This window comes from Suricata suricatta, chromosome 4 (genome assembly GCF_006229205.1).
Source record: "Suricata suricatta isolate VVHF042 chromosome 4, meerkat_22Aug2017_6uvM2_HiC, whole genome shotgun sequence".
Classification (NCBI taxonomy): Eukaryota; Metazoa; Chordata; class Mammalia; order Carnivora; family Herpestidae; genus Suricata; species Suricata suricatta.
Window position 1 is genome coordinate 72,184,651 of NC_043703.1, and position 13,178 is coordinate 72,197,828.

At 45.8% G+C, this 13,178-nt stretch overlaps 1 protein-coding gene across 2 annotated transcripts in view; it reads left to right on the forward strand.

Annotated features, from left to right (window-relative positions):
- The window catches only part of USP12 (ubiquitin specific peptidase 12), a 91,432-nt gene that overhangs the window by 47,046 nt on the left and 31,208 nt on the right, over positions 1-13,178 (forward strand). The gene's annotated exons all lie outside the window — the stretch shown is intronic.

The window sequence follows — 13,178 nt, forward strand, 5'->3', positions numbered from 1 at the left end:
TCAATAGTAGGTTATTAAGGGGCGCCTGGGTGGCTCAGCTACGCGCCCCACTCTTGGTTTTGGCTCAGGTCATGGTCTCATAGTTCGTGAGTACAAGCCCCGCGTGGGGCTGTACACTGACCTTGCGGATTGTGCTTGGAATTCTCTCCCTCCCTCCCCCTCCCTCTCTCTGCCCTTCCCCACTTGCATGGGCACTCTCTCTGTCTCTCTCAAATAAATAACTTAAAAAAAGCAGGCTATTAATAGTTAAGTTTGGGGGGAGTCGAATGTTCAGCCTGAATTTTTTTGACTGTACAAACATGGTGCCCTGTGCCCCTGTGACGTTCAGGTTTCAACTGTATACACTTGGGGAGCCGCCTTTACTGCTTTTGCTGTGACCCGGCTGCTCTTCTTGCCTAAAGAGAGATTCCCAGACGCATTGTGTGTGTGTCCACAAGCGCCTGCCACCCCGGGCCTGTGTGTAGTACCTTGCGTCGGTCTTCACATAGTAGCATTGTCCTTCCAGAATTCCAGGTTTAAAAATGTAAGTTTAGAATCACAGAAGCTTACTATGGCACACACCTCAAGACTGCGCACTGTTTTTTAGCGCTCCTCATCGCTTGTAGTGCGGTGATTGCTCCTGCGAAATACGTAACTTGTGAATATTCACTCTTGAAGTACTTGCTTCAAGTGCTGTTCCGTTGTTCAGTAACTTACTGCCTTTATTTATATTGCCTCCATATGTAATCCACCAGTCTTCATTCCTGGGTACCCGTCGTGGTAACACTTATTTCTTCATCTCTCTGGAAGAATGTTCTTAGGGTAAGCACCGTAACAGGTGAACCAGACCGCCAGTGGGGACCGAACATTGCATTCTCTTTCTTAAACTATCACATGCTTCATACTGAACTTGCAACAAATGGAATTTGCTGTATTCAAGAGAGCTTTTCACGAACTGTTGGAAAGCCAAGACTTTCCCTCCCTTTGTTCAAGTGCCCTTGTTCCCCAGCACCTGTTCATGTGACCCTGAAGCTTTTTTGCCTTTGTTCATCTATGCTTTTCTATGATGACCTACTACCTTTTTTTATTTCCAGAGCTGCTAACGTAACCCATCATTTGTTAGCACAATAGACCCTACACTCCATGTTTTACGGTTTCTTAATGTTAATCTTTATGATGACCTCTGTGAATGAATTCATGATCTCCTCCTTTTACAAAAGAAGAAACTAAAATTCTCCAGCGGTTGAGTACTTTTCCCAGAGTCCCTCAGCCAGGAAATAGCAAATCCAGTTTTCAAATAGGCATAACTTTATCGCCACGCTCTTCTCTGGGGCTTTCATTATCAAAGCGTTTTCTTTTATGGTGAAAAATACACATGGCCTGAAGTTTGCCATTTTTACCATTTTTAAGTGTGCAGCTAAGTGATGTTAAACGCATTCATGTTGTACAGCTATCACCACTGTCCATGCTAGGGTTTTTCATCTTCCCAAACTCTCTGCCCATTAAATTCTAACTCCCCATTTCCCCTACCCCCAGCCCCTAGTCACTTTTCTGCTTTCCGTCTTCATGAATTTGACTGCTCTAGGTAACTCCTATAAGTGAAATCCTACAGTATCTGCACTCCTGTGTCTGGCTTCTTTCACGTCTGTGTTTCAAGATTCATTCATGTTGAAGCGTGTGTCAGAATCTCCTTCCTTGCTAAGACTCTGTAATCTTCCAGTGTATAGATATGCCCCATTTCTGTTCCTCCATCTCTTGATGGACCTTTGGGTAGTTTCCACTTTTCAGCTGTTGTGACTAACGTCACTATGAACATAACCGTAACCCTCTCTGTTTGAGGCCCTGATTTTAGTTCTTTCAGGAGAAAGAAAGTGCTGGGTCATATGGTAATTCTAGGTTTAACTTGTTAAGGAACTTTTCCATGCAGTTTTCTACAACAGCCACACCCCTTTACACTCCCCACCAGCAGTGCACTAGGTTCCAGTCTCTGTAAACACTCGCCCCTTCCTCAGGAGTGAGTGTGGTGGTGCCCACCCCAGCTGGTGTGACGGGGTATCTCCCCGTGGTTCGGATTTGCACGTCTCCGGTGATTAGTAATTTTGAGCAGCACTTTGTGTGCTTAATGGCCATTTGTAGAACTTCTTTGGAGAAATGTCTATTCAAAGTATTTGTCTATTTTTAAAAATTGGGTTGTGTGCTTTTAAAAATTGGATTGCTTATGTGCAGGGGCTCTTTAGAAGTTCTGAATATGAATCCCTTTTCAGATAGATAGTTTCTCTGGTTCTGGGAGTTGTCTCTTCACTCTGACAGAGAGTGCCCTTTGATGCAGGAAACTTCTTATATGGAGGCAGTCCAGTTGACCCCCTGTGCCTTTGGTGTCCTGGAGAAATCAGCACCAAATCCAGTGTCCTAAGACTTACTCTGTGTTTTCTATTAAAAGCTTTCTATATTTAGCTCTCACTTTTGGGTCTTTGGTCTATTTTAAGTTAATTTTTAAATACGGTGTAAGGTAGTAGATGCAGTATTCAGGTAACACTCAGCACGTGGATACCCAGTTTTCCTAGCACCACTTGTTGAAATGACTGTTCTTTCCCCATTGAATGATCTTGGCTCTTTTGCCAGAATCCATTGTCTGTATATGTGAGTGTTTATTTCTGGGCTCCCTTCCGTTCCCTTGGTCTCTGTGTCTGTTCTTAGGCCACTCCCACATTTTTCATTGCTGTAGTAAGTTTTGTTTGAGGCCTCCAACTTTGTTGTTCTTTTTAAAGATTATTTTTTTGGCTGTTTAGGGTCCTATGAAATTTCGTAGGAATTTTAGGGTTTTGTTTTAATGTATGCAAAAATTGCTGTTGACATTTTGATAGGAATTGCATTGAATCTGTCTTTCAATCCACCAATATGGTATGTCTTCAAATTTATTTATGTTGCCTTTAAGTTCTTTATTTTTTTATGTTTGTTTATTTTGAGAGAGGGAGGGATGGAGGGGCAGAATCCCAAGCCTGTCCACCCAAAGCCTGATGTGGGACTCGATCTCACGAATCATGGGTGAGATCATAACCTGAGCCAAGATCAAGAGCTGCACCCCTAACCAACTAAGCTACCCAGGTGCCCCGCCTTTAATTTCTGCGATGTTTTATAGTTTTCAGTGTACCAGTCTTTTGCCTCCTTGGTGAAGTTTATTCCTAAATATTTTATTGGTTTAAGGCTATTGTAAATGGATTGTTTTCTTCATTTCCTTTCTCAGATCATTCATTTATTAGTGCATAGAAATGCAACTGATTTTTATCTATTTTATTTCTTTCAACTTTGCTGAATTTGTTTATTCTAACAGTTTTGGGGACAGTCTTCAGGATTTTCTACACATAAAATCATATCATTTGCAAACAGTTCATCTTTTTCAAATTTGCATGCCTTTTATTTCTTTTTCTTGCCTCGTTGCTCTGGCTAGAACTTTCAATACTGCATCGAATAAAAGTGGGTGAATCTGGCATCCTTGCCTTGTTCCTGATCTAAGAAAAGAGTTATTTGCATCATTGAGTGTGATGTTAGCTCTGCATTTTGCATTTTCCATGTATGGCCTTCATCCTGTTGAGGAGGTTAGCCTCTCCTGTCTCTACTTTGAACGTTTCTCTCAAGAAAGGGTATTGAACTTTGTGAAATGCTTTTTCTGTATCATTGAGATGGTCAGTGGGGGAGGGAAGGTTGCTTCATTTTGTTAATGTATCATTTGTTAGTGTATTACAACGATTTTCCTATGTTGAACAATCCTTGCATTTTGGGAGCAAATCTATGTGGTCTTGGTGTATAATCCCTTTAATATACTGCTGAATTTGGTTTGTCTTACTATGTTGATGATTTTTGCAGAGTAGTGTTTTTCATTGCTTTTGTCTGGCTTTGGTATCAGAAATGCTGCCCTTATAGAAGGAGTTTGGAAGCGTTCCCACCTTTTCAGTTTTTGGAAGAGTTGGGGAATGTCCAAAGATTTTTACAAATAAGTGATAGGAATTACAGAAATTTTACAAACAAGTGCTATGCTCTCTGTAGGTCATTATTAGGAAAGTTGAAGGCATAGTTTTTGCCTCTGAGGAATCTACCACCTAGAAAGGAGTCAGGAAATAGCTTGTTAGGAAAGTCAGCTGTGTATCTGAACATTGACACAGCTGTACAGAACAGGTGGAGAAGAATGGAGTAGAAAGGTAACATTGACCTCCACAGGGGTGCAATCGGATTGCTAGGCTCACGGAAAGATCTGGGAATCAAAAACAGAGGGATTGGGGATACGAAGTGTAAAAGGAATTTAAAAACATTCATAATATTCGTCGGTAATAGAATTTCTAAGCCTGCTTCAAATACTTTCCTCCCTTTTTTTCCTAAGGAGAAGCTCTAACTTACTCAGGAATTCTCACTCAGGACCCAATCCCTGAAGAAACAAGTTTATGTTCTTCTGTATCATAGGCTGTTTATTATAATTCACCTTAATAATTTTGGAGTGCCTGAATAGCTCAGTTGGTTAAGCATCCAGCTTCGGCTCAGTTAATCTCACAGTTTATGAGTTTGAGTCCCACATCAGGCTCGCTACTACAGCACAGAGTCTGCTTCGGGTCCTCTGTCCCTTTCTCTGTTCCTCCCTCACTCGACCTCTCTCTCAAAAATAATCACTAAATAATAAGAATTGCTTCCATTCTTAAATTTCCTCACCTGTTGTCAATGATTTGCTCTGTAATTAAACCCTGGCATTAAGAAAACAACTTCCTACCTCCTAATTGTTTTCAAGGAAGCAAAATTCTGCGTTAAGATCAAGAAAGATAGGGCCTGGGTGGCTCACTCGGTTAAGTGTCTGACTTCGGCTCAGGTCATGATCTCACATTTTGTGGTTTGAGTCCTGCGTCAGGCTCTGTGCTGACAGCTAGCTCAGAGCCTGGAGCCTGCTTCAGATTCTGTACCTCTCTCTCTCTCTCTCTCTCTCTCTCTCTCTCTCTCTCTGACCCTCCCCTGCTAGCGCTGTCTCTCAAAGATAAATAAAAAACATTTAAAAAATTTTTAAAAAGATCAAGAAAGATAGTCCCACCATATTATAGATTTGCTGAGTCATTTCCATATGAGGGTGATGAGTTGAATCCCCAGGGAAGGTGGGGGTGGCGTTAGAGATGTTCAGATTCCTAAGACCCATCCCCAGCGATTTTGATTCACTGGAGAGGAGAAATCTAGTTCTGGAAAGCTGGCAGGTGATAATCCTCATCTGGGTTCTGGACTCCCTGGGGCAGAACTCCTGTGAAGTTCTAGATTGTTTCTCTGTACGGTCATTACCAATGGGGAGTTGACCTGGAGCATTATCAGAAAACCGAATCACTTAAGGAATGGTCATGGAAAGTTTCAGGGGAGGGGACACTGGGAAGGGTTGCCACCGGGAGGGTGTGTTGCTGTTGTGATTGAACGGAGACAGAGAGGTAGAAAGAGAAGAGAGGTCCTGTAGGCCCAGGGAGAGCCTGGTGGTTCAGCAGCGGTGAGGAATCGGCAGACAACGAAATGCAGCATTGGGCTTCACTTGACTCCTTGTTGCTGGAGCAGTCAGATGGGCCAGGAGGTCGTGTGAGAGAACCTTGGCTTCTTCCCCGAGGAGGCAGGGGACCGGAAGGTGAGCGCCCGGCCCTGTTTTGCATCCCAGGGCTCAAATGTAGCTTCGTGTCCACACATGGGCGCAGAGAGCTGTCCGTTACTGTGGGGAGAACTTAGGCTGCGGCCGGTCGTTGGGATGGAAGCATCCTGTCACCACTTGGGAGGAGCGAGATGGGTCAGGTCGGATGAGACACACCAGAGTCAAGGTTTCAGAAGTCAGTAGTCGAGTTCGCTTTGACTCCAGTTTGAGCAGGCAGGGAGGCCTCGGGCGCATCTCCCCTACTCGAATGTCCCATCTTGGCTCCCAAGGCTTTGGGAGAAACTTCAGGTCCTTTGGATTTAGAGGCTGCTGAACTGTGGCTCACTTAACAGAAGACATATTCAAAATGGACTGAATCATAACCTCACCTTTCAGGAGGGACATCCTGCTCACCCAGCAAATCCGGGAAAGTGTGGGTTGGCTCACTTATAAGTAACGTTGCAGAAGAATAAAGGAGAGTTTTTATTTTATTATACTCAGATGTGTCCTTACAAAGCCTTCATCCCCTGCAAGGCCCAGATAACAGGGCTGTAAAATCATGTTGTCTCTGTACAGTTTGGGATGCAGTGATTGGTTGTGTTGTTTTTAACTGAAACCTTGGTCTGCTGGTAGCTTTTCCCTTCTGGTAGGAACCAGTTTCCAGGGGCGCCTGGGTGGCTTAGTCACTTGAGCATCCGACTTCAGCTCCAGGCATCTCAAAGTTCATGAGTTCAAGCCCCACATTGAGCTCTGTGCTGACAGCCTGGAGCCTTGCCCATCCCCCACCTGTCTGTCTGTCTCTCTCTTTCTCTCTTTCTAAAATAAGGTTTAAAAAAGAAGAAATCAGTTTCCAAATGGTGTTTATTTTAGGCTGCAGAAATGAACGTTTTCTTGGCTGGACTTCTACAGGCTAGTTAGGTAACCTGCCTAACTAGCCAGTAGATGTGGAGAGGAGTTTGGAGGGGGCCAGTGTGGGTGTCAGGGGGACAGGGCTTGGCCTTGAACTGGCTGGCAGGGGACAAGGAAGAGGCATGTTGGGGAGGACTCCTAGCTTGCACACCTGGGGGGAGAGAAGCCTGCTGGGAGCCCACAAAAAGGAGCAGGCTTGAGGGTCAGATCATGGTGCTCTGAGGTATGGAGGTGCAGTCCGTGTATGAGCATTTGCTCCTAATAAACCAGCATTGCCTGGCAGCTAGGGGAGGGCTCGCCATGATCACACGGGTGCACTGAAAGTGTGCCCCACGTGCCCCATGTGCAGAGCCTTGACTTAAGAATTTGAGATTCAGTAAAAAGTTGAAATGACTGTTGTACTTCTGAGGAAATTACTTGGTTTTGGTGAATTCACCGAATGAGTTACAAAGTCAGCGGTGATTTTGAGGCATTTGATAACTGAGGACGGATGGATAAAATTAGCAGCCTCATGTTGAAGAATGTTCGGTGCGTTTTGAAAGCTTTGACTGGAATGGGCGCCTGGGTGGCTCAGTCAGTTAAGCATCCGGCTTCCAGCTTTGGCTCAGGTCATGGTCTCACAGTTTGTGGGTTCGAGCCCCACATTGGGCACTGTGCTGATAGCTAGCTCAGAGCCTGGAGCCTGCTTTGGATTCTGTGTCACCCTCTCTCTCTGACCCTCCTTTGCTCGTGCTGTCTCTCTCTGTCTCTCAAAAATAAAAACATAAAAAAAAAAATTTTTTTAAGCTTTGACTGGAAACAATTATATCTGCATCATTTGCCCTTGCATTAAAACAACATTGGGGTGCCTGGGTGGCTCAGTCAGTTGGGCGATCGATGTCAGCTTGGGTCATAATCTCACAGTTTGTGGGTTTGAGCCCAGTGTCAACTGTCAGCACAGAGCCTGGAACGTGCTTCTGATTCTGTGTGTGTCTCTCTCTCTGACCCTCCCCCGCTCATACTTTGTATGTCTCTCTCTCAAAAAAAGAATAAACATTAAAAAAAAATGCTTGGGCTAGCACAAGCCAACAACAACAATAAAAACTTCCTTTTCTTTTGGAAAGCTGATAGATTTTAAGGACCCTGGAGAGGCCTTAGGATTAAAAAAAGAAAAAGTTGATGGGCAACTTGAAAATTTGGGGAAAGAAATGATGCAAAGTGAATTGCCTGCTGGATAGACCAAACCGTCCTCTAGCAAGTTCCAAAGAAACTCCCTGAGGCTGGCTGCTGCCCGCTGTGAGATGCAGACAGTGTGGTCCCATTGGAGGTAAGAGGGTTCTGGAGTCCCTGCTGGTGTGTGGCAGCTCAGTGGTCTCCCCAGGAGAATCTTCTCCAAGTGTCCCTGGAAGAGGTTTCTTGGTGTCTTTCTTGTCTGGGTCTGAACTGTTGATCACTCAGTGACCATAACGTTTACTGCCTTCTTGGCAAGTCCCGGGATCACACGCACTTGAACCAGCAAGCCGATCATGGACCTTAAGTCGCTTAGCCCTCTGTGAGCCCACGTTTCCTCACTCATAAAATGGCAGAAGTAATACTATCAGGTAGGAATGCTGAGAAACGCCTAGTACACTTGGGGGCAATGGTTGCTCACGTGGTATGGCCTGGAAGCTTGGGCTGTAACCCGACACTACTGTCTTAGCTGCTTACCGAAGTGGGGGAAGGAGGCATTATGGGAAAAGCCTCATATCCGTTGTTGCAAGCAAGGGACATCAAGATGACAGGATGACCAAGACACGATTTCTGTTCTCATGGAGGTTACGGCATAGAACATAAACTCATTAAAAATTTTTTTCTCCAGAAGGTTTTTTTTTTAATTTCTTAAGGTTTGTTTATTTTTGAGAGAGCGGGTGCACAAGTGGAGAAGGGGCAGAGAGAGAGACACACAGAATCTGAAGCAGGCTCCAGGCTCTGAGCTGTCAGCACAGAGCCGGATGTGGGGCTCGAACCCACGAATGAACTGCGAGCGTTATGACCTGAGTTGAAGTGGGACGCTTAACCAACTGAGCCCCCCAGGCTCATCTAGCGAGGTTCAGGGAGCAGGTCCTAGAGACAGTTCAATCACAACCCAGCCCCACCATCCTGTGTGTTCACTCCTGTCCTTGGGTCTTGGGTATAAAAACAGACATTATTGTGGGCATCTACTTAACACGTCGTGTTATGAGGACTCAGGGAGTGACGATTACTAGGAAAGCGCTCAATAAAAGTTCGCAATGATGTATTTATTCGGGACACATTTATTGAGCGTCTGCTACTAGATGCCACTCACTGAGATCACGGAGTTGAATGAGACTTTGTGTATTCGGCTCAGGAAGGAAACAGACAAATCAATAATTAATTGCAATGATGCAGAGTGTTGAGAGCCATAATGGGAACATAAATAAGGTAACAGGAGAACAGAGGAAGAGCATCCTAAAGCAGGTGGCTGGGCAGGGAAGGCCTCCCAGAGGAAATGCCACTGGGACCAGGCTTTCAGGAAGTAAGGTGATCTGGATCCAGGAAAGGAGAGGGGGAGGTGGCCCAGGTATAAGGACACCAGATGTGGGAAGGCATCTGGCATTGCGTTTTTGGGAAGCATGGGTTTCATATGGCTCAGCACAGGGTACATTTGGCAATTTGAGGCAAGCAAGGTAGCCTTTGAAATCTAAGGGGCCTGATTTATTAAGCTAACAAGTTTGGATGCTATGAAGATGGACGTAGGGGACCTTTGAAGTATTTCAAGTAGATGACGAAGGTCTCAGGTGTGTGTGTGATCATTTTAGTAGCATTGTGGATGTCAGTCTCTCCTGACTGTAAGAGGGAGACCAATGAGAAGCTTGTGAGAATCCAGCCAAGAAGGCTGGAGAGCCTGGACGAGGTGGTGGCATGAGGAACAGAGCTGCGGGGGTTGGGACATAAAATACTGACTTGCAGTCTGGAGGGCACAGTTGAAGAATGAGCTGTGGAAGTCAGCAGGAGGAGGGTTCCGCTCGGCCCCAGGGTATCGGTATTCCCCAGGGTTCTCTTCTGGGCTGTGTGCCCCTTTCTCTCATTTCTGGGCCGCTCCATCCACTCCCTCAATTTCAGTTATCACCTGATGCCAGATGCTACCAGAGCCTCACCACTGGCCCAGCTGCCGGGGGTTCCAAGCCCACGTATCCAGTTGTGTCTCCCGGGCAGCTCCACACAGACGTTATGCAGACACCTCAAACCCAGAAAGGTGGCTGGGATGCATCAGGGAGTATCGCAAGAGAGCGAGGTGGAAGTGTGTGGTGGTGGCTTAATGATCTGTCTTCAGAAGTCCCACGCCCTCGCTTCTGCACTGCTTGAGTCTGCTCCAAAGGCTCACTCACATCGAGGGGAGGTGGACGTCTATCCCATCCTGCGGTGGGAGGGATGTCCGTGTCACACTGTAAGAACACGGGGGATAGGAGAGAACCCGTGGCCGTCGTTGGAATATACGATCTGGCACAGTCAGTATCCCATTTCTTCTCTGAGTCTGTTGAGGAGGGCTGTCATCTAGAGAGTGCACTTGTTTAGTAAAAGCATTTTGTTTATGCCGCTTGATAAACATTCAAGGTGCAGAGGAAAGAAGGGAAGAGCAGGAAAGAATTCTGCGCCTGGAGATGCTGGTAGGGACAGGTGTTGGGAGCGGGCCACGTCTCGGAAGGGAGTTTTACACCACTGGGATTCGTCTTCCCACAGACCAGTCTCTGGGTCTGATGCTGCTGTGTGTGCAGGACATGGCAGTGGGGAGAGGGAGCACTGCCTTGCACGTAGCAAGCTGCACACACACGCACTCCCCTTCTGCGGTCTTTGTGGACAGAACACTGACCGATGACACTCCTTTGCCCTCTGACAAGTCTGCCGTGAATGCCTGAATGTGCGGCCAGCAGGTTGAGGATGCATCAAGTTCCACAACGAGGCTTTATTTGGAGGCAGTATCTGTCATCTTTTGATGTCAACGTGTTCAATATAATCAGCCAACACATTAGTTGCTGTGGTTACGAACCCATGCCTTTTCAAAGACTTAGTGCTCTGGTAAGTAGAATCTCTTGAACTCGAGATTTACAAGAGCTAAACCAAGCACAGGTGGGTAGGCATTTAAAAATAAAACAGAAGATTGAAAACAGATTCATTAGTAAGAGTTCTGTAAACATGTCGGGGTGCCTGGGTGGATCATTCGGTTGAGCATCTGACTCTTGGTTTCAGCTCAGGTCATGATCCCAGGGTCGTGGGATTGAGCCCCGCCTCAGGCTCTGCCCTGAGCATGGAGCCTGCTTGGGATTCTCTCTCTCTCTCCTTCCTTCCCTCCCTACCTCTCTCTCTCCCTCTACCCCTCTGCCCTGCTCTTGCTCTCTAAATTTTTTTTTAATTGTTTTTTTAAAAAAAAACATGTCAGGCTCCTTGAAAAAGAGTATCTGGACAGGTATTCAAACTGAAGGGGCCATTCATTCATTGATTCATTCAGGCAGTGAGTGTTAAGCATGTACTTTGTGCCCAGCACTGTTCTAGGCCATGAAGACGTGAAAGAGGTCTGCTGCCTTCCAAGGAATGTACGCACTAAAGAGGGCAAACAGGACAGAGCATTAGAAACCATGATGTACAGGAAGGGAATGAGCAGGGCCATGGGCTTGAGTAAAGATTGGGGGGGCCTGCCATAGATTGGGGTAAGAGGCAAGGCCTCTACCGAGGCCACATTTGAGCTGAATCTGAAGGGCGAGAAAGGGGTCCAAAATGCTGCGTGCATAGCATTGCGGCCACTGGTCAGGACGGCGAACGCATAGCCCTGAAATGAGAAGTTTGTGGTGCAGAGTGAGGTGGTGTGGCTGATTCCTTGGGAATCCTAAACCAGGAACTGCTTCATCTGCTGTGTTTCAAAGTAGCACGTTTATTGCTGAGTGCAAGAATTTGAATATTAGGAGGGGATGTTAAGAATGACTTTAAAAGGATTATATCCATTTTCGGGGTGCGTCGTAGAATCTTTGATGTGGAGGAGGAAGTCAAATGGCTAGTTAGTTTTGTCAGTGCCATTCACGGGTAGAATGTCTTTTCTGCACTGGGTTGATAAGTGCCATCTTCTAGCACGTACTGAAATCCCACACGGACTTGTAGCTCTTTGGGACCTTCTCTTCAGTTTCATTGATCTGCCTGTCTGGTCCTGTTCTCAGGACCCTACTAATTTCATCTCTGTGGTCCTCTGTCTTAGCCACACCTTATTGACACATAGCATAGCGGTCCTCGGGGGCTCAGTTGGTTGAGCTTCCGATTTTGGCTCAGGTCATGATCTTGCAGACCATGGGTTCGAGCCCCGCATTGGGCTCTGTGCTGACAGCCTGCTTCAGATTCTGTGTCTCCCTCTCTCTCTACCCCACCACTGCTCATACTCTGTCTCTCTCTCAAAAATAAACAAACCATTAAAAACAAAGAGAAAGGGGGTACCTGGGTGGCTCAGTTGGTTAAGCCTCCGATTCGGCTCAGGTCAGATCTCACGTTCGTGGGTTCGAGCCCCGCGTCGGGCTCTGTGCTGACAGCTAGCTCAGAGCCTGGAGCCTACTTCCAGTTCTGTGTCTCCTTCTCTCTCTGCCCCTCCCCCTCTATGCTCTGTCTCTCTCTGTATCAAAAATAAAACATTAAAAAAAAATTAAAAAAAAAACAAAGAGAAAGGAAAAATAGCATAGGGGTGCCTGGCTGGCTCAGTCAGTAAAGGATAGGGCTGTTGATCTCAAGGTTGTGAGTTCAAGTCCCACATTGGGCATGAAACCTACTTTAAGAAAAAAGAAAAGAAAAAAATAGTATAGGCACTATGTAGCAGTGCCTAGCGTTTTTCTTATATGACTATTATAATACATTTCAGAAAATATTTTTTGACATTTTGTTATAGAACACTATCAGCTTCCCATGAAATGCGTGTGTTACCTAGATTTCAGTTTGAAAAATACTAAATTTGTACTGTCTGGCATGAGAAAGGACTAGAAGGTCTGGCTTTGACTCTGGAAGAAGCCGGATTCACATAACATTTACAGTGTGTCAGACATTGTACAGAGTGTAATGTCTTTATTTCTACTCTTTGGAACAGGCATTACGATCTATGTTTTACTGGGAAGCATCACCGAGGTTAAGGGACTATGTTACAGTGAATGTCTGATAGATTCCAAGCAGTGTGCTAAATGCTCTGGATAGAAAGACCCTTTTGCCCATATCCTACCTAGAGTCAAATCAGGCGTCTCCAAACACTAAAAAATTTGTGGAGCCCTTCTATGTGCAAGAATTGGGTTTGCCTTCACATGCATCATCCATCGTACCCTCACACCACTGGGTGGTTTTCTCCTGTGAGAACTCCAGCTTGCTCATAAGTGGTGTGGGAGAGGGGTGCCCGGCTGGCTCAGTCAATTAAGCGTCTGACTTCAGCTCAGGTCATGATCTCGGGGTTCGTGATTTCAAGCCCCATGTCGGGCTTTGTGCTGACAGCTCGAAGCCTGGAGCCTGCTTCAGATTCTGTCTCCCTCTTTCTCTGCCCCTCCCCTGCTCACACTCCAGCTCTCAAAACTAAATAAGTGTTAAAAAAATTTTTTTAATAAAAAAATAATAAGTGGTGTGGGAGAAAGTATAGGAAGCTTGAAGCCAGATGGATTGCTTC